The sequence below is a fragment of the Crocuta crocuta genome, unplaced genomic scaffold (genome assembly GCF_008692635.1).
Source record: "Crocuta crocuta isolate KB4526 unplaced genomic scaffold, BGI_CrCroc_1.0 scaffold222, whole genome shotgun sequence".
Classification (NCBI taxonomy): Eukaryota; Metazoa; Chordata; class Mammalia; order Carnivora; family Hyaenidae; genus Crocuta; species Crocuta crocuta.
Window position 1 is genome coordinate 5,603,690 of NW_027528806.1, and position 20,181 is coordinate 5,623,870.

Sequence of the window (20,181 nt, forward strand, 5' to 3'; positions counted from 1 at the left end):
GGAGAGTTAGAGAGAGCGGGAGATACAGAATCCAAAGCAGGCTCCAGGCTCTGAGGGCTCCAGGCTCTGACCTAGCTGTCAGCACAGAACCCAACACGGGGCTCAAACCCACGAACTGTGAGATCATGACCTGAGCCGAAGTGGGACGCTTAACTGACTGAGCCACCCAGGCGCCCCTGTATATGCTCTTTAGTATTATGTTTTACTCTCAACTTTATATCTAAAGTGTAACTTCCTAAGTTCTCTTTATAAGCAAGAGGGACAACTTAGGAATCAGAACTAGCCCACATGAAGTAATTTTTGGGAAAAGAATATACTGACCAATTAGGAGCTGCTTCTCTGGTTTGGCCAATTTTTCTAAAGAGTAAATGGTTTCTTTTGTTAATAAATCATTTCTGAGATGTTATTTGAGAGCAATTTACTTGGGGTTTTCAGGCTATATTATATTTGATTTTTCTAGACTCTCTAAAATAATCAATGTTATATTTGTTGATATTTTCCTATGTTAATGCATTTATCGTCCATCATTCTTATGTTGAAGTTTAGTCAGGCATCTAAGCAAAATTTATGTCATATTCAATTAACCATTCAGCAGATCTTAGAATGACCATCACACAAGTAAAATTGCTTACAGTGATTAACTTTCAACCAGAACATACACAAGAACTAATCACCTAGTTTCAGACAAAATGCTTCCAGTAAAAGTTATCAATCCACCTCATCATGGAATTTGGAACTATCTCTATTCTTTATGGTTAAAAGAACATTAATTTTTTTTAAGTTTGAGGAAGAAACTGTAAAACTATGACTTTCAAATATCTATCATTGTACACCAGCTTTCTCCTACATAGAAAAAGATTTTGTTTAATAAATAAAAGATGGTGTCCAAGTTAAAAAGGGTAAGGGGCATTAAGGAATCTACTCCTGAAATCATCATTGCACTATATGCTAGCTAACTTGGATGTAAAATTTAAAAATAAATAAAAATTTAAAAAAAAAGACAGTGTCCAAGTGAAAAATTTCAGTGTATTTCAAATAATTTATTTTTATGTGGCAGAGTCCTAGATACTACACAGCTTAACTTGCTATTTTTCAGGACGGATATGTTTGTTATTGCTACTCTATTTTGACAGCAAAATTAATATCATGTTTTTGGAAACTCATCATATTAATTACTTGTTAATTATGTTTTAACTACCTTTTAAAAAGTTAACTCCTAACTGTTTTGTTTTGGATTTTTAAGACCATTAGAACTGTAAACCCTTTATAATACTGATCTTTACACTGTCCATATTTGTTTAAAGAATAAATTAGCAGAAATATATGTTAAAGAATATTGGTAAGGGTATGTAATCCATGCCTCTTTTTAATCAGATATTTACAACCCTTATTATTTTTCTCATTTTTAAAATTATTATTATCATTATTATTTATTTATTTCTGTATTTTTGGGAGAGAGACACAGAACTTGAGCAGGGGAGTGACAGAGAGAGAGGGAGACACAGAATCGAAAGCAGGCTCCAGGCTTTGAGCTGTCAACACAGAGCCTGATATAAGGCTCAAACCCACAAGTGGTGAAATCCCACAAGCAGTGAGATCATGATTTGAGCTGAAGTCAGACATTCACCGACTGAACCATCCAGACATCCTGTCATTTTTATAAAACTATATTTTATTTTCTTTGATTATGTGGAATAATGGAAAAATGGAGTGAGCCATTATGCCATTCTCTATGGATAGCCCACTTTCTGTTGAAAATGTAGCTCTCTGAATTAGATAAGGATAATTTTTAAATAATAAGATCATAAACTTAAATTTTTCAAGTCAATTTCTCTTACTTTCTAACTTCAAGAATTTCCGATAAGAATATATTAAATCATTTATAGCAAAAATGTTTCACAGTTTAACTATAGCTATTTTTATCTACTACTATGTATAATGTTGTATTGTTTGAAAGCCCATTTAGATTTCAACATGAAATTAAAAACTTAAAATGTAGTAGTGTTCTGGAGATCATACACTACAGTTTACTAGCTATCACATGACTTTTCTCAATAGTGTTGAACATGACTCATTCTGGATAGCATAGCTAAAGCAATTATTTGAAAAATATATTAATTACTTTAAAATCTTATGCATAATAAAGTATATTCTTTATTATTTTTATCTAAAAGATCTTTTGTGCCCCATGACACTCAAGAAATAAGTGAGTTTTTCCTAGCAAAAATTTTAAAATATTTAATGATAGCTATTTAGTATTTTTAGGGAAAAAAAGGTCTATTGATATGCCTTAATGTGCATCATTAAATCTAAATGAATATTTGCACAGGTCTTCCAGATATGTAATTTTGAATTTCCACAGAAGAAACCATAAACATTGAAGTCAATTTAAGGTAATTTATTGCTGTTTTTTAAAACATAAAAGGATTCTATACAAATAGGTAATTGGTAGGAATATTGCTTGCCACCTGGGTACTTTAAAATCCATTTTTTATTACCTATTTAGTATTTCATCAAAAAATTTAAAACTCAATAGAAAATTTGAAAAAAAGGAGGCAAGCAGAGAAGAAGATAAAGGAATTCATTTATAATCAGTAAAATGAGGAACCCTAATTAATCTAAACTTTGTTTTATTAAGTTAACTCTATATTAGGTCTTCAACACATTTAGACTGATTTTAATAATGTACCTAATGCTAAAATCAGGGACAGAAATTCAGGTAATAGAAAACCTGCTTGCATTGATCCTAGAGCAACTTGCATTTGAAACTAGAACAGACTGGACTTTATCCTCAAGTCCCTGGACTTCTCTGCTTCTGTACTGATGACAAATTAGGTGAGGTAACAGAGAAAAACAGTGTCATGCTATATCTCACACAGATATGACTAGGGTTGATGGAAAAATCTATGGGTTTTGGGTTACCAGAGGTCTCTCAGGCCCACAGACTCAAAATAATGTTTTCTTTTTTTAAAGATAAAAATATTCCACATTTTGACCTCATTGTCTGTGGTACAAACTTCTCATCAACTTCTTCCTACTCGCATTTTTCCCATTAAGGTAATTTCTTCAATTTGAGTTTTTATCCAACTTGACTGAAATATACACTATCACAAAAAACAAAAGACTTCCCTAAACTTTGAATTGCTATTTTGTTTAAATCTCCCTTTATTGTAGTGCTTAAAAGAACACAAAGCATCGCACATTGCTCTCTGCATTTATCTAAATTTGTTTCAATTTCTATAGTCTCTCTTTCATTCACTGCCACATTATTTTTCTCTTAATCTCTCTTCTTCCCGGGAAGATTTAGTTGATTTACTTCTCTATAATTTTTTTGTCTTTCTATTTTCCTAAATAATATATGTTTCTGGCAAATCCCCCCTTATTCTCTTTCTCAAAATTTAGAAATGCAATAGTTATCTTTAATCATAGAAATTTCCTAACATGTGGTTATAAAGTCACTAGATTTTAATAATTTATTGATCCACCTTATCATTAATTGTTATAGTTCCAAGACCCATTTTTTATTAACTATGAAGTTTATTTTTTTCCAATAGCAGTTAAATAAATATATCAATGTGCTTTATACATTTGAAAGGACTACATTAATTCATGGGTAAATAGCAAGATATTTCTTAAAAGTAAGTAGATAGAATATAGAGGAGAAAGTGAGTACCTCAAATTATGAAGGAAAAAAAGACGTTGGAAAATAGATAGAAAAGGAATTTGAGAATTTAGTAAGGAAAGATCACAAAGACACCCCCAAAAAAGTAGTCTTTTAATATTTCTTTAGTTCCAAAATTATTTTAAATCTTCAGAAATAAAAGGAAGGGTTTTAAATGGCAAAAAATAAACATCTATTGTCAATTTTTTCCTATTATTTGCAACTGATTTTAAAGCTGCTTAAAGACTTTGTGGGGGGGGGGAATGTTTTTTATTTATTTCTGAGAGAGAGAGAGAGAGCAGGGGAGGGTCAGAGAGGTAGGGAGACACAGAATCTGAAGCAGACTCCAGGCTCTGAGCTAGCTGTCAGCACAGAGCCTGACACAGGGCTCAAACCCATGAACCATGGGATCATGACCTGAGCCGAAGTCGGACGCTTAACCGACTGAGCCACCCAGACACCCCTCTATGATGTACCTCTAATCACAGACATGTGAGTACCGCCTATGGTCATAGGAGCATCACCATGGAAAGGAAAAGGCAATGACCATGGCAGTTAAATTCTGATTTCAGTTCAGCTCAAGTTAGAATGTAAAAACCTTCTTACTTCTTTTCTTTTTTTTTTTCTTTTTTTTTTTTCATCCAGCAGCAGCTGTGTCAGAATAGGAACAGATGAGAGACTTAGATATAGATTAGGAACAGTTAGAGGAATTAGTGTGATTAAAAGCTTTTATACCTAATATGCCTAGCTGCATACAAGGCTCTGAAGCGCCTCCCATCAAAGAAAAGCCAGCAGATAGCATAAGCAGGAAGACACGGTAGCACAGTGCAGTGATAGGAGGTTCTAAATAAGATTTATCTCACCTCTGGAAGAACACTAGGTCGGGGATGAGTTAATCAGTATGCTGAGAGACGATTAAAGACAAAAAATAAACTATTGTACTGTGTCTTTTGTTGTAATTACTAGCTTTCTCACTGTTATCGAGGGTTAACCACACGTAATGGAGACAATTAACTAGGTCAATGAGTACTGTGTTGTTAAATATAATTTACTTAAATTTTAAGTTAACCTTGGTTTATCGGTTTTGTTTTTGTTTTTCAAAAAAACAGAGGTTGGAAAGAGTTCAACTTCGATTTTATGGACCATCCCAGGACTGCTGTGGCAAGCAATTAGAAGGTAAATACGCAGTAGAGAGCATACATTGTCACATTGTAACCATGCCTGAATTGTAAGCACCCAGGAGAATGTTTTTAGTTCCAGTTCCTGTCTTTATAATTTGAAACAAGGATACATTAAAAATTGTTTACTTTGTCTTTGTAAAAAAAAGAGACATTTTTAAATCTAGGAGATTTGAGTCAATTTATTGAATATTGTACCAAACAACTGTTAGTTTGGGAGGGATGCTGCAACAAAGAGCCATGTCCTGGATGTAGGTGGCCAGGAGTTTGAGATCAAGGTGTCAGCAAGATTGCTTTCCTCTGTGGCCTGTAAAGGCAGAAGGTGCGTGTCTCTCCTAGCTCCTAGTAGCTTCTTCCTTGTTGACAGCGTTTCCTTTTTTATGAGGTCAGCAATCATATTGGATTAGAGTCCATCCTAAGAACTTTAACTTAACTGGATCATCTGCAAATATTATATTTCCAAATAAGGTCACATTTGTAGGTACAGGGGACTAGACCTTTTAAATCTTTCTGGAGACATAATTCAATGACAATGTCATTGTCAATATCAAATCAATGTCAAATGACAATAACCTCTGCCATTAATTGATTTCAAATACTTGCATTTGTTTTTTGAGTGAATGCAAAAAACCCTTTCTGCAATGATTGCAGCAAATAATTTGGAAAATATTAATGAATTTTTTTCCAGAGATACTTTTCCCACTGGGCAAAATAAATTTTAAAATTACCAACCAAATATTTTGGGATTTGGCACTCTTGATGTCAAATTTAGGGTGGTTTGAAATGGGTTAAGCTTAAATACATGAATATATAAATAACAAGAAATAGCAAGTCAAATATTGAATAAAAGATAATGCTTGATTAGTTATATCTATATTAGTTATATCTATAGCTAAGTGTTATAGATATTAGCTGTAAGAGTTAAGAGGATAACATGATTCTTTTTAGCTGGACTTAATAGCTAATTTGATAAAAATAAAACTAGGAAGTGGAGATTGGATACATTTTAGAAATAAAAAAAGAAAAAGGAAAGTAATGAGTAAAATATTAGATATGAGAAAACAAAACTTGAATTTAGAGGGTAAGAGGCTACTCGAGTCATCAAAAGCACATTTCTGTCTTTATAAGGTACACTGAGAAGTGAATAGAAGTGTAGGCTAAAGAAAATAATGAATCTCAATGCCAGACAGAAAAGTTAGGTTAATGGTGAAGTAGGAACTGTTTTGACTCCTAACAGGTAAATTCAAATCCATCTCTTCACATTTATGAGTTATGAGATCTTAAAAAGGTAACTTACAATTCTGAGACTTTATTTTGATACATATACACATACATGCATGCATACACACACATACATGCACAATTACGTACGCACACACATACACACATGCATACATGCACATTTGTATATGTGCATATACACACACGTATGCATGCATACATGCATACAAAGGGTTGAGTAGCTTGCAAGTTTGGTTGAAGTGTTGCCCTTGGAGGATTAAAAGTGACTTAAAGAATGATCTAGTCTTGGGGCACCTGGGTGGCTCAGTGGGTTAAGCATCAGACCTCGGCTCTGGTCATGATCTCAGTTTGTGAGTTGAAGCCCTGCATTGAGTTTGCTGCTGTCAGTGCTGATTCCACTTTGGATCCTCTGTCCCCTTCTCTCTCTGTGCCTCCACAACTCATACTTACTGTCTCACAAAAATAAATAAAAACAACAACAAAAGAATAATCTAATCTTTAAAGTCACAATGACATTTTTTTTTTTAGTATCTGAGTTCCATCTTGTCTCAGGGCTTTTGCCCATGCTATTATTCTCTTGATTTCTGTCAATATTGCCCCAGTCATTTGTAAAATTGATTTCTTTGCACTTCTCAGTGCTCAGGTTAAATATTACCTTCCCAGAGAACTGTCCTCTGATTTCTTTCCTCTCTTATATTCTTTAATTTCAGTTGAAATTCAATATCCCAATGATCACAATTAAAAATTATTTAATGCTTATGTATTCTTTGCCATGTCTTCCACTATACTATGATTTATGAGATGAAGACCATGTTGTTTGTGTTCATTTTTTTTTACTTCAGCTTCAATAACAGTATAAAAAGCAGATAAATATGGTGAAATGAATGCATTTAATTTTAGCTATTATTGTTTCATACATAATATAAAACTGACTTTGGGCATAGATAGCATGAAGCTCAATAAATTATGTGCCTCATGCTGTGAAAATGTTCTCTCTCTCTCTCTCTCTGTATATATATATATATATATACACACACATATATACATATACATATATGTATATACATGTCAAACTCATTATCCCAACTCCAACTTTGAAGTTGGATACTGACATTCATAGAAAAGCACAGCACAAAACCCACAAGCATTTTCAGGTGGACTCACAATTTTGGAGAAAGTAAACTTTGGTCATCAAGTAGTTCCTGCATATATTCCAAATGATATCAGAACATTCACTTAAGCTCTCAAGGTGTACAAATATATACCTTCACAATCATAGCATGATTGGGGATTCCAGAGAAACAGAACCAACAGGGAATATGTGTACGTATAGGAAGAGATTTATTTTAAGCAATTGGCTCATATGATTGTGTGGGGTTGACAAGTCCAAAATCTGATGGGGAGGTCAACATTTGGGATACTCAGGAAAGAGTTGCAGTTCCTGTCCAAAGCCAGTCTACTGGCAGAATTTCCTCTTGCTTATCGTCTCGTCTATTCAGGTCTTCCCCTGTTTGGAAAGGTCCACCATATTATGGAGAACAACACGCTTTACTCACAGTGAACTGATATATATAAGTCTCATCCCTAAACACCCCCATAGAGCATCCAGGATAACGTTTATTCAAATATCTGGGGATAATGGGCAAGCCAGGTTGATACGGAAAAGTAGCCATCCCAATGCCAATCACAGAATCAACCATAGAGAGTGAGCAAGTGGAACCAGGAAACAGAGGAGCAAGAGTGGGCAGGGTATTGCCTTTCTTTTCTTTTCTAGACTGTGAAGATTAGCACCTTTTCTCTTGCTCATTTCCCTTTAAACTATGTCATCATCTAAAGTAGCAAATATTTGAGAGATTCTAAAAAAGACTCGTAGAAAAGTGAGTGACAAAATTCTTACATACATCTCACTTAAAGAGCAGGAGATAATCACTAAATTTCTATTTTCATCATTGAAATCACACCATCTGTCTCTCTCACTGTAATAAAAGCACTGTGAATACAGACACTGTACTTTTCATTGCTGTATTTTCAGAATCTAGTACGATGCCTAGTATATGGAAAGTTTAAAAACCAAACGAAACAAAGTAAAAACCATTGTGTTAGTCATAAGTGATAAAAGATAATAAGATTTTCACTCTAAGGCAATACAACATAATACAAATAATTAATATTAAAATCAGTCTAATAATAATGCTTGTGCATATTCCAATCAAAGCGTCAAAATAGAAATTCAAGACACACCCAAGAATACATAAATATTAACAAATAATTCAAGTCGATAGAATTGTTCAAAATTGGTATTCACATATTTTAAATACAATTAGTAAAATAATATTGGAAATAGGAAGATTTGAGCATTTAAATGTTCAAGATACCATGCTAAGGATTTTATGAATATCTGTTTCTTTAGGTGCATCAGTATCATTTGGTTTGTTAGGATAGATTGCTGGGCCCCATCTCAGGATTCTAATTAATAAGTTTCATGTGGACTCAATAATTTGTATTTTTAACAAAAGGGCACATTTGAGAATCATTGGTATATATAAATTGTGATGAATTTTTCTTAAAGAGCAGCTTTAAGATACATTTAAAAACTCACATTGGAGGGCACCTGGGTGGCTCAGTCGGTTAAACGTCCAACTTTGGCTCAGGTCATGATCACACAGTTTGTAGGTTCAAACCCCACATCAGGCTACGTGCTGATGGTTAGCTCAGAGCCTGGAGCCTGCTTTGGATTCTGTGTCTCACTCTCTCCCTGACCCTCCCCTCCTCACGCTGTCTCGCTCTCTCTCTGTCTCTCAGAAATAAATAAAACATTTAAAAAAACTTTAATTAAAAAAAAACACATTAGTTTCTCTTATTAAGTATGTTTAATATTGAGACAGTAGTAAAAATTCTCAACATGCTCAAAACTATTTATATTATCTCAGATGTTGAAAATGCCATAAGTGTAATTGTTTTATACAAGCATAACTCATTGTATTGCACTCTGCTTTACTGCATTTCACAGATACTGAATTTTTTACAAATTGAAGATTTGTGGCAACATTGTGTTGAACAAGTCAATCAGTGCCATTTTTTTCCAAAAACATTTGGTCATTTCATGTCTCTGTCTCATTTTGGTAATTTTTTTCATTATTATTATATTTGTAATGGTGATGTGTGATCAGTGAACTTTGATGTTACTGCTGTAATTATTTTGGGGAGCCACATATAAGATAGCAAACTTAATCGATAAATGTTGTGTGTGTTCTGACAGCTCCACTGACTGACCACTCCCAATGTCTCCCCCTTTACTTGTACCTCCCTCTTCCCCCAGGACACAGTATTTAAATTAGGCCCATCAATAACCCTAACATGGCCTGTATGTGTTCAAGTGAAAGGAAGGGTCATTTGTCTCACTTTATTTTATTTTTTAAAAATTTTTTAATGTTTATTTATTTTTGAGAGAGAGAGATTTAGCTCAAGAGGGAGAGGGGAAGAGAGAGAGGGAGACACAGGATCTGAAGCAGGCTCCAGGCTCTGAGCCATCAAGTATTTGAAATTACTTTCTGAATAAATGACTTTAATTTTTGTTTCTTTTCCTACTTAAAATTATCAATTTTAAAATACATTTACATGGGTGCCTAGGTGGCTCAGTTCGTTGAGCATTCCACTTCAACTCAGGTAATGAAATCATGGTTAGTGAGTTTGAGCCCCCCTTCGGGCTCTGTGATGACAGCTCAGAACATAGAGCCTGCTTCGGATTCTGTGTCTCCCTCTCTAACCCTCCACCCCCACTCACATTCTGTCTCTCTCTCTAAAAAATAAATAAATATTTAAAAAATAAAATAAATTTACAATTATTTAGTGACAATTAGATAACTATCATTTATACTTTTTCCTCTCAGGGAATAATAGTACTGACAACATTCTAGATACATAGTTCAAGATTAACAATATATCCTGGAATTCAATGTTTTTTTTTCCGAATGAATGAAAGATAATTGTAGCAGTTGTGTTTATAGTTTAAAATAGTTTATATGTGACAGTTTGACCATGTATCCTCATGCAAACCAATGAACATTTTTGACAAGAAAGTATCCAAGACAGAAATATTCACATTTTCTTGACCAGTGAGTTAGCAGACATTGAGAAGTGCTTTCGGGATACAGAACCCCACCTTTAGACTTGATTCCGTCAGCACCTCAACTTGGAAGGATCCTGTCAAAAACTCTACATCCCTTTTTAACTATTTTTTCACTTAATTTCAGCAAATATGGTTAAGGAATAACGGCATTACTTGGAAATGCCATTCTCAGATTTCTCACTTATGCTCATTTATTATTTAAATTCTTAAAATGCCTTATCTCAAAGGGTGTTCATTTCTATAACAACTAGTAAAACAAAATGTTTATGTATAAAATTATATCAAGAATATTTATTTTAATATAGTGTTATACAAACATTAAAAAATTGAAAGAATTAAATCTTGCAGAGTACTCACATAACAAAAGTTGTCTGGATCCTGTTTAGCTTTCAGAAATCTCTGACTTTTTTATTTAATTTAATTTAAATTAAGCTTCCCATTATGACAGCACTTTACTTTGAAGTGGGATTTTTTAATGTCAAGAAGGAAAATCATCTCCCAGTTGGTTGACAATTTATTAAGCAAGAGATCTCAGGAGATTAGCACACATAATATTATAAGACGTAATGTCATAGGACTTGTCATTACAAAATAAACAATTTAATGTGGATCAGAATGAATTTCGATCCTCTCTCTTAAAAAGTCAGAAAAAACCTTCAAAAGGATAATATTTGGCATTAATATGAATACGTGTATACTCTCTTAGAAAAAAATACTGTTGATTAAAACTTAGAAATATGTAAGCATTAAAGCCTATGCAAGTAAATAAAAATTGGCCATATTTGTACTTTTAAAAAGAAATAAAGTGGAGAAACATCCAATCAGGTGATATATGTTACATTTCTTTTCCACCCCAGAATTTTAATTGTCCCTCACCTGTTCCTACTGTCAGTATTATGCTCACAATTTTGTCATAGTTGATTACTAATCATCCCCTAAATTTACAAAAAGTTGGTTATGACGATTAGTATAATCTGACGTTTCATTATATTCAAGTACCCAGTTGAAGACTTAAACTGAAATATAATTTGAATTTGAATGTAGGAATGATTGAATTGCATAGGCAAGTATTGGGCTATTATGTTGTAAAAGATCCTGCATGGTTAGGTTTGGTAAAGCAAGAATTTAAATACGAAGTTTAATCTTAAAGTATACATATAAGAAGTTACCTATGCCTTACTAGAAAAAGAGAAAAATCAGGAAGAAAAGCATAAAAAAGGCAGAGATACCTACTTGGTTTCTAGTATTTATATTTCCTCAGTTTAATTCCAGTCAATAAATTACACTTTAATTTCTTTTTTTGTAGAATTAAACTTTGAAAGTTTATATATAGCTATTAATATATTATATAAAACAAATTTATGAATGATTACTAAAATTATTGCCATTTGAGTTATCAACTAAAACAGTTTAACTTAAAAGTATATTTCTGAATGTCTTAATAATGAATACCTTTTTTAAACCTAATTCTATCCAAAAAAGAAGTAGTATTTAAATACAGACACTGATCTTTTCAGTAATTATGCACCATTTTAAATTATAAATTGAGACCTTAATAAAATGGTGTTATCAATTCTATAATTAACTCTATAATTCTATTGGTGATTACTACTACCCAAAACAACTATGATATCAAATCAAACTCTACACTCTACAGCAATATACAATTAGAATGTATCTGTCCTTAGTTACTTATTTATCAAAACATATATGCATTTATTTGAATGTACATTCAAACTGGAACATCATAGACAAGAATATGACCAATCGCATATATTCATTCAGTGACCTAATGCCATTGAAAAAATTCATTAGATTCTAGTTAAACACATTATTAATATATACCAGAAAATTACTTTATAAAATTTTTTATTATGGAATATATGAAAATAAACCAGCAAAAATAATTTCTCTATATATTTACCTAAGGAGAAATACCATCTTGTGTAACAGTCTTGATATTATGGAATTTAATAAAACTCACTTAGAAAAATAAAATTAATAGAATATACCAAAGAATGCAATTGTCAGAATCAAATGAGATTTTAAAAAGTTTAAAAATACATTCTAAATCTTAAGCCACTATTGAAAATAAAATAGTATTTTTTATATGTTTGAAAGAGTTATACATGAAGTTATATAGTTTTCTGCTATAGTCAGTGGGATTATAGTCAAAATACTGACCAAGTTAAATGAAGAGCAATTGTAATTATGAAATTGAGACTCTCATTGTATGTGATGGTTAATTTTATCTCTTCACTTGACTTGACTCAATGAGTGCTCTTATATTTGAGCAAACATTATTCCCAATATGTCTGTGAGGATATTTCTAATGATATTAACATTTGAATCAATAAACTGAATAAAGTATATTTTGCTCTTTTAATGTGAGTGGGCTTCGCCAAATCAGTTTAAGACCTTTATTGAGAAAAACACTGACCCTCTCTTTAGTAAGGGAGAATTTTTCTTGTCTTTGGACTTGAACTGCAACATTAGTTCTTTCTGGATCTCAAGCTTGCTGGCTATCAGACTGGAACTGCACCATCAGGTATCGTGGGTCTCCAGCTTGCTGACTCACCCTGCAGATCTGGAGACATTTCAGCCTCTATAATCCCAGAGCCAATTCCTTATGTACATTTTGTTGCCCTACCCCTACCCCAGGGGATCCTGAATAATACACTATAAATGTCACCTTTAAAAGAATGAGAAATATTCTTTAATAAACTTTTATGTACCCAGGTCTTCAGCTGTTACTTAGTAAATGAATATTTGTTGAGTGAAAAATTCTAGGATCAATACGTTTCTTATTGTTATAACAAATTTTCATGTAACTTATTACCCATAGCCAGTGATGGTAGCTCTTATCATTTATTCTCTTTTAATTTTATATTCAATATTTCTTAATACAGTAAGATATTAACATTAACATTTTCAATATGTAAGTGAAGAGTAAGAGTTCCAAAATAGTTTCATTTCTATAAAATTAAATTATACTTTATACTATTAGTTATTTAGAAAGTACAGAATAAACATTACAGTTAGTCTAACAGCTTTTCTGCATGATTCCTGGAGACTTCAAAGAAACTGACCTCTATTTTACCTTTATAGCCTTATATTTGGGCTCTCTTGAAAATAATCTACTTTAGTGTTATCTGTGGCAGTGATCACTGGTATAGTTTCCTCAATTTCTAAAACCAGAGGCATTTTACTGTCCTTTACTCTATTACCTCCTCCATTGGTTTGCCAATACATAATTCCCTATATATCATTTCCTCTTGTTGAAAGACCTAGCACAGTTTTTACTTTCCTGACTCAACCCTGACTGGTCCTGCACAAATGCATTTATAGTTATGGTGGCTGAAATTTGAAGCAGTTTCAATATGAAATGTAGGAAACAAATTTAGACGTAACAAGGGGGAATTAAATACTTTTTTAAACACAATATTTCCCTTCAGAGAATAAGAGAAAAAAATCAACTGGCAAATGTGGTGTAGCTTAGCAGAAGTAAGGACTAGAAGTAGTGAAAATATAATGACCATAATGTAGGGTTTTTTTTTTTTCCCAGTAGTAATTAGTATTCCTAGAATAAAAGTAGGATAAGGAAAATAATGGGTTGAGAAGGCCAATAGAGCAAAGAAAATTAAGAATAATGATTGCAATGATAGATAAGAGTCAGAGGAAGCTAGATTTTCCTAAGGGACCAGTACAGGTATTGTAAAAATAACCAAATAAGTCTGTTTGAAGCATTCAGAATTATTTAGATACATTTAGAGGTTTTATACTTTTTTTCCATGGTGAAATGCTTTTGGGGTAAGGAAAAAAAACCTATGATGCTGCCATACTTTTGATGGCTGAGTATATTCTAGGCCAGTTGATGAGATAAAGGAGTACAGACCTAGATTAATCATGTAGGATGGTTATAATATTTGTGGAACTGACCCCATGGGTAATAAGGTTTATGAAAGGGGTATGTGTTTTAAGCCTTAAACAATTGATTCAGGACCATACTTCTGGAACACAACTCACTTGCTCCTGAGTTGTAAATGTGTTCCAATAAAACACACTGCAATTTTCTTCTCAGTCCTTAACCTTTATTTATTAAAAAATAAATCTTTATAAGATTTATTATCTTAGTCATATAATTTATTTCTGGGCACAGTCCAAGGAATGGGTACTTGTTACTATAGACAAGGATTTTTAATTTGCTTTTTAACATTTTGGAGGTTTTTGAAATTTTTTTGTACTCACTTTTAATAAAGGCCATTTCTATGACAGACTATTCCATCTTTCTTCATCCAATGACAATAGAGTCCAAGTTATTACTTTACCATTCTAAATTATTAACCACAACTTGATGAACTGAAATTAAATGAATAATTATAAACTCTATATAGTGAATTGCTTTATAGTCTAGACAGATGTCAGATCATAATGACCATGTAAAATGTTAAGGGTCTATTAATGGCTGAAATACTATTACAAGAATATACATATCAGAATGTAAATATGAATATATAAGCTTTCCTTTGCATAAAATGTGTTTTTTGAAAATTGTTATCACAATCAAATCAATCACAATACACTCAACAGCATATCCAACAACCTGCAAGATGACATGGCTCCTTCTTCCACTAAACTTTATAACGTTTATTCATTTCATCTGTCCCGTGAAAAGTTTTCGTGATATTTCTATACATACAAATAATAGGTTTACCAAATACATCCACTAGAGTGTAGGAAAAATTGCTGTGTCAAAGTTCAAAAAATACAGCCACACAAATTAAAGAAAGTTTTTCTTTTTCATTGTTCTTACTCATTTTACTCTTCACATGTTACTCATTTAAGTCTTCACTCATTTTACTCTAGTTACAGGCTGGAATAAAAGCCAGAAGCATAGTGTAACTTAGTTCCAGTTTGTTATTCAGAGATCAAGTTTCCTTCACCGTACCTCAGGAGATTTTCCTAGTCTGCATGGTTGAAGATAGATAAACACATAGATAGATAGATAGATAGATAGATATAGATAGGTACATATAGATAGATATGTCATATAGGTAGGTTATATATGTATTCTACACATAGGAAGGGCCAAAAGCAGAAAAGAGGGCAAACAAGTTTGTTTTATGCAAATAATATAGTAGAAAATTTCTCTTTCACTCAGATCACATGGGCAAGAAAAAAGTCCCCCAGATACTTCTGATCGGGAAGCACAGTTTCTGATTACATGGTCATATAGCCAGCAAAGACTCTTAGGAGGAAGAAAGACAAGACGTAGGATGACCTAGAAATCTGCCACACCAAAATCCCAATATACTTCTGAGTCATGGACTAGACCTAGCCTTCTCTATGTTTTACCTTATCACTGTTATTTGTCTTTATTCTGTATTTCATGAGTTTAGGTACAATTGGAACTTAAGTAATACTTATTAATATAATAAATAGTACTTAGTTTCTATTCCACTTGGTTTTCCATCAGTTATCTGACATTAGGAAACATATTGAAACCATTTGATCTTTAATTTCCACATGTGTAAATTCAAGTTAATAGAAATTAATTCATAAAATTGCATGACTTAAATGCGATAAAATGGGTAAAGCATCTGGATACTTAAACCCTACAAGTTTCCTAACTCCCTTTAGTCTCATTAGCAGAATAATTCTTATATGATGTAAAGTTCATCCCAGAAAGTTGTAGACATTTAACTTCCCACAAATTCTTTAGAAATATAAGTACAGCACTCTTTTTTTTTGAGGGNTTTGCCTAATAGAAAGTCAAGTAATTGTGTGGGAATATATAATGATGTAGTAATTTTCCCTTGCATGCCGGAGTCCAGCTCAGGGGTCCCTGAAGGGTGGACGGTGTCAGCGAGGGAGGGAGTGAGACAGCCACGAGAATCTAGAATATAGAACTTATGTTCTACCCTTATCTGTTCCTTCTCTCTAAGGTAAGCTTTTTGCCTCCGGGCAAGACTTGATTTTGCATTTATATTCTTTATGGCACTGGAAAGCCAACCATACCTTTAAAGAGTTTAGTTCATTTCCAATACATAGAATAACTTCATCGAGTGCATTTACTTTTGTGTCTAGTTTTATGATTTCTTGAATAGCGAGCGCATGAGAGACATTTTTGGTTAGTTGATTTACATGTTGAGCTATGTGAACATCTTGGACAAATACAACGGTGGAAACAGAATTGTACATGTAAAGGTTAATCATTTATGGGTAAGTGTCTTTATCCTGTTCATAGCTCAAGGGAAAGTATGGAGGGAAACTGGACCTGCCAGAGACACAATGTCTGTTCCCATAATCGAGAGAAGAAGTTCCCACAATAAGTTCCTTCACAAGGTGCAATCATCATACCAGGGCCAGAATAAGGGGACAAGTCACTCCCGATGCTGATCAACAAGGTATCTTGGGTGTCGGTGCTCAAGCAGAAATAATTGAGTGGGGGTGGATATCGGTCATCATCTGATTGGCAAGAGACCGTGCAAACTTTCTTTAATCTCACCAGGAGTTTTCTCGACTAGTGGGCTCAGAATGGCTCCCAACACTTGCATTCATGTAATTTTTCATTCTATTTTTTTTTTTTTGGTGGATTTTTACCCTCAGATTTGTTCACAAGTGTCTGGAATACACCATTCCACTTTGGAAAAAAGCAATTAGAAGCAGTGTACGAATCACTATGAGCATATTTTCACCAATAGAAGAAAAAAAATAAAAACAGAATGAACTCCAACCACAACATCCATGCTCCTAGGAAAAGAGTTGACCACACACACACACACATATTAGCACACAAGTGCCTATAAAAAATGCATTCATTATACACATTTACCTTTTCATTTCTTTCTGATTTTTAATTAATCTAAAATAAAGTTTGTGTGCAGTTATATGAATTTTAACACAGGAGTATTTGTACTACAAATTACTCATGTAGCTATCACAATTCTATCAGTCCAAGAAAGCTCCCTCCTCCTATCTCTTTGCAGTCACAATCCACCTCAATCATCAATCCCTGTTAACTGCAGTTTTATTCTCCAAACTCATAGCATTTGCCTGCTAAGAATATAATATGTAAATAAATATGCAGTATAGGACCTTTTGATGATGAGTTTTTACTCAACATAACTCCTTTGATATTCATTTAAGTTGCTGCCTTCATATTGAGGAATAAATATTCCATTGTGTCTGTACCCCAATTTGTTTATCCACTTACCTACATGGAACATGTGGGTTGTTTCTAGTTTGGGGACATTATGAATATACCTGCTACAAACGTTTCTGTACATACTGGTTTCTGTGTGAACATAATTTTCAACTCTCTACAGTAAACTCCTGAGAGGAATTGCTGGATCCTAGAGTCAATGCATGTGGCTTTATTAGCAACTGCCAAGCAATTTTCCAGCTGAACTGGGCCATTTTACTTTCACACTTGCCAGGTATTAAAGTTCCAGTTTTTCTACATAATCATCAACACTTGGTATCGTATTTTTGTTATTGTTGTTATCTTCCATTCTAATGGATATGTGGTACTATTTCATTTTGTGGCTTTAATTTCCATTTCCCTAATAGCTATATTTTCATGTACCTATTTGCCACTGTATGTCTTATTTCCTTTGCTTAAATGTTTATTATTTTAATCACTTTTTATTTCATTGTTTCTTTTTTATAATGCTAGGTTTTGAAATTCCAAACTCCTGCTAAAGCTTTTTTGTTAGATGTATGACGGCAAATATTTTCTCCCTGTATGTAGTTTGTCTTTTCCTTCTTTTCCCAGTCTCTTCTCATGGAGCACAAGTTTTTCATTTCAGTAAAGTCTAATGTGTGATTTTTTTCTTTAATGATCATGCTTTTGGTGTCATGGCTAAGAATGTGTGCCTAACACAGACCATAATGGTTTTCTCCTAAATTTTCCACTAAAAGTTGTAGTTTTATGTATAACATTTAGATCAATGATCCGTCTTGAATTAAATTTTGTATAACAAAATTTGAGTAAAAGCACAAGTTTTCCCAATTGTTCCGGCAATTTTGGTGAATTTTATATTTTGATTCCGGATATGGTAAGCTAGCTGAATGTTCCATGTGTACTTGAAATGAACTTGTATTCTATTGTTTCTGAGTTGGGTGTTCAATAAGTTAGATCTAGTTTTTTTATAGTGCTTCTTGGTTCTCTAAAACCTTGTTGATTTGCTTTCTGCCAGTTATAGAAGATTACAGAGAAGTGTGTTGAAGTGTCAATAGATGCTTTAGTTTGTCTACTTATCCTTTTAGCTTTTTCAATCATTCCTTGTGTATTTTGAAGATCTGTTGTTAGGTGCCTGTGCATTTAGGATTTAAGCATCATTTTGGAGAACTGATTATTTTGTAATAGTGCAGAATCTTCCCACAGTAATTTTCTCTTCCTTTATTTTTTTTGAAGTATACTTGGTGTGATTTATTTTTTAAGTAAGCTTCACACCCAGCATGAAGACCAATGTGGGGCTTGCATTCATGACTCTGAGATCAAGACCTGAGCTGAGATCGAGAGTCAGCGAATAAGAACAACATGAGAAAGTCTGAGGGGAAATAACCCAGGCCAATGTAGAAAATTTAAGAAAAAGTGACATTACATTTTAAAACAAGTATTAGATGTGTTTCTTATTCTAAATGCTCACCTGTGCACACATGGACTCACACACACACAAGGACTCACCAAGGATCACCATCTACAGTATGCATTTGAACCCAAGTTGCTCTTTCTTCTGTTCCCCAGTCCCAGATGAATGCATATAAATAATAATTGCTACCTATAACAAATGAATATTATCCCCTTGGGTTCTCCATTTACAAAGCAATAGACAAAGTATTAACATGGCATCACCCTTAAAGTTTTCACTATTTTCCATAGTATTCATTATAGGCTAATACTTAGTTTGTATTTATAATAACTTTTATAAAGTTATATATATATATAAATGTTATATATAGTTATATATATATGCACACATACACACCAGTATAGGTGTTGAGCTCTTTAGATGTGATTGATATTTAAGTCAAATGACTTTGAGTAAAGCAGATGATCCTCTGTAATGTGTGGGGACTTAATTTAATAAGTTAAAGGGCTTAGGAATAGAGACTGAAGACTTTCAGAAGAAGAAGCAATTTTGTTTCAAGACTGTAACACAGGATGTTGCCTGAGTTTCCAGGCTGCAGATTTTGGACTCAAGACTGCAACATAACTTACCTGAATTTCCAGCATGCCAACCTGCTCTGCAGATATCAGATTTGCTAGTCCCCACAATCATGTGAGCCAATTCCTTAAAATAAATCTATCTCTCTGGATATATCCTACTTCTATTTTTCTGTAGAACACTAACTAATATGATGATGATGATGATAGTAAGATATAATAATTCTAACATATTTTAGAGTTCCAGAAAGAAAGAAGAATGTGGAACAAGAAAAACAAAGGTTTAAAGGAATAACAGTTAAAAACTTTCCAAATTAAGCAAAAGATATATGTACATTTATAGATTCAAACAGCCTAGTAAGCTCCAATCAGATATAGCAAATAAATCTACACACAGAAACATCATAATCAAACTGCTGACAAAGCAGTTTGACAAAACAAAGACAAAGGCAACATCTTCAAAACAATAGTAAGAAGAAAACGGCACTTTACCTAACCAAGAAAATGAAATTGAAAAATATTTATAAGGTGTTGAAAAAAATAAGTATCTGAAATTCCACATTTAGCAACATTCTCAGATGGAGGAAATAAAAAAATGTTTTCTACAAACCAACTTTGAAAAATTTCTAAATAAGGAAAATAACAGAAGATGGAGTCTGTAAATATCAGCGATGGAAGAAGCAATCTTAAACATCTGGTTAAATAGTAAATTCTATTTTTCCATTTATTTCCTAATATGTATGCTTGGCAATTGAAAGCAAAACAATAACATTGCTTTATATATAACTACATAACTATA

The 20,181-nt window shown here is 32.9% G+C and overlaps 1 long non-coding RNA gene across 1 annotated transcript in view; it reads left to right on the forward strand.

Annotated features, from left to right (window-relative positions):
- The first annotated feature begins 2,983 nt into the window (after positions 1 to 2,983).
- Positions 2,984 to 20,181, forward strand: part of LOC144224708 (uncharacterized) — a 22,227-nt gene continuing 5,029 nt past the window's right edge. The window contains exons 1-2 of the long non-coding RNA XR_013333124.1: positions 2,984 to 3,057; positions 4,771 to 4,837. This is a non-coding gene — a long non-coding RNA (uncharacterized LOC144224708). The remainder of the gene's footprint in view (positions 3,058 to 4,770; positions 4,838 to 20,181) is intronic.